The 2,500-nt window shown below is 38.7% G+C and overlaps 1 protein-coding gene across 1 annotated transcript in view; it reads right to left on the bottom strand.

The window, feature by feature from the left end:
* LOC134464126 (synapsin-3-like) overlaps positions 1 to 2,500 on the bottom strand; it is a 304,168-nt gene that overhangs the window by 300,055 nt on the left and 1,613 nt on the right. The gene's annotated exons all lie outside the window — the stretch shown is intronic.

Raw genomic sequence — 2,500 nt, 5'->3', positions numbered from 1 at the left:
GGGATTTCATTATCAGTGTCTAAAGCCGTCAATATGGCAGTACACGTCAGATAGCTGCCCTTTGAAACTGAGATGTGCGGTACTGTAATTGTTATTAAAAGCACAATATGTTTTGGGAATTGACATATTGAAATGGGAATTTATTTATTTATTTATTTGTAGTTTATTTGGCAGGGACAATGCAGTGCACATTGTTACAAACATGACATGGCAGAGCCATGACACAACTTGCAGATGTGAATACATGAAAGGTTTATAGCTAGATAGCTAATTTGCAACCTCAGTCCCTGATCAGGCTACCTACTCTAATAAAACATATAAATCATCTAAAAGAACAATTGTACAATACAGTATACAAGACAATAATAAGCCAACTTGAAACATGCTCCCTATAATATAAAAGCCTTGTGCATTAAGAAAAAAACAAGATGATGAGGGTGACCTATATACAGTATGCTGTGTGTGCATGTGTGTGTTATGATTACATTTTTGGTTTTCCTTCAGCCAGTGTTTCAGTTGTCTGTTAAATGTTTTAAACTCTGTTTGGATTTTTATTAAAGTTGGTAAACTGTTCCACATTTGAGTTCCAATAACTGAGAAACTAGACTGACCAAAAGAAGTTTTGCGCACCTCTGCAATGCAGTTACCATTCACTGCTCCTCTGGTGGCCGCTCTTCTTGAGCTTATTTTTGTTACAAATGGACACAGTACAACAGGAGCAATATTGTTTGCACATTTAAAAATGAGTTTAAGAAAAGAGAACTTCATAAAATTCTCAAAGCTTAAGAGGTTATATTTCTTTACTATGAGGCAGTGGTGCCACGTTATTGGTTTCTGGTCCAGTATCTTTAATGCCTGTGTATATAGGCCTAATGATAAAATAGGTTTGATTGATGTCTGGGAGGCTTGGCTCCATACAGTAATACAGTAAGATAGGTGGGACAGTATCATGGCATGAAAGAACAGTAAGGCTGCCTTGACAGGTATGTGATGCCTTATCATTCTAAAACAGTTCAAGTTTGTTCGAAGTGTTGTGGTGAGTTTCTTAATGTGTTTATTAAACTTAAGCTGAGAGTCTAAGATTATTAACATTTAAATTCCTCAACTTCGTCTATTGTGTCCTGGTCAATTTTGATAGAGCAGGAGGCTTTACCTCTTATGGAAAAACACATAGACACTGTCTTTTTGATGTTCAGAGTGAGATGGTTGTCCTTAAGCCAACGGGATACATCTTCCATCTCCTTAGTCAAAATGTCTGCTGCTGCGCTTGGTGTTTTGGCTGATGCATAAATTACAGTATCGTCAGCATACATTTGGCAGTTGGATGCCCGGCAGCATGTGGGCAGATCATTTATGTACAGACTGAAGAGCAGAGGCCCCAAGATTGAGCCCTGCGGGATGCCCAGATTTGCGGCTAATGGTTGTGACAGATCTGCGTTTATCCTAACCCTCTGCTCCCTATGCTCCAAATATGAAGCAAACCAGCTTATGGCGGGATTTGAGATATTAAAAGTGCAGAGTTTGTTTAGAAGTATGTTGTGGTTGACCGTATCAAAGGCCTTTTTAAGGTCTATGAATACGGCCCCCACAACATTACCTCTGTCCAGGCTACTCTTAATGTTCTCTGTAAGGTAGCAGTTTGCCAGTTCTGTTGAATATCCTGGTCTAAAACCAAACTGTTTACTGTGAATAAGACCATTACTCTCAAGGTGGTCCATCATTATCAGTGTCTAAGGACAATCTTATGGTAGCTGCTGTCAGATACTTTGCAAGTTAACTACTTTAAAAATGACATGTGCAAAAGATGTTTGGGGAATTGAAATGTTTCCCTGTAGTGTCAGCACATCATTAGCAGGGTCTGAAGACACTTCTGTTTGAACAGTCATTAACATGTAATTGGTGAGCTAGCTCAAGCCTTGTGTGTGTTTAAGGCTATTCCCACCTGATGTGTTTCCAGGCCCACTCATTGGAAGATAGAGAGGGAGTCAGGGACATTCAATGTATGCAGTACAGTAGAAATTGCTCCCAAGCTCCACAGTAATAATACATAGGCCTACAATAAAATACACATAAATAAAATAGATACAGTAAATCTCAACCTGCTATCTCAACCGGATGGATGCAATTCTCCTGAGTAAAAACATTGTATAAGCTATGGCACTGATTTACAAAAAATAGCAAAAATGAAGTTTGTGTGTGTGTGCATCAGTGATGACCAGTGATGGCCGCACATTTGCACAAAGTCTGTGTAACGCTAATATGTATACAAAAACACAGCACACAAACTCACAAGTCAGCGTTGAAAATATCACACAGCAACTCACCAGTCTGTGTGGGCATCATAGATCACAAGAGAGCGAAGCCCGTTGTTGTGGATTCCATTTTTGATATTATTTGACTTTAATGTATGGTTGTGCGTGTCTTTTCTTTGTTAAACATAGTGATTTACAAAAACTCAACTACAAAAAAGAAATGATAATAAATCCCACCACTCACCTGT

The sequence above is a fragment of the Engraulis encrasicolus genome, chromosome 15 (assembly GCF_034702125.1).
Source record: "Engraulis encrasicolus isolate BLACKSEA-1 chromosome 15, IST_EnEncr_1.0, whole genome shotgun sequence".
NCBI lineage: Eukaryota > Metazoa > Chordata > Actinopteri > Clupeiformes > Engraulidae > Engraulis > Engraulis encrasicolus.
The sequence above is the reverse complement of the archived record's forward strand: the minus strand, read 5'-3'. Positions and strand labels throughout refer to the sequence as shown.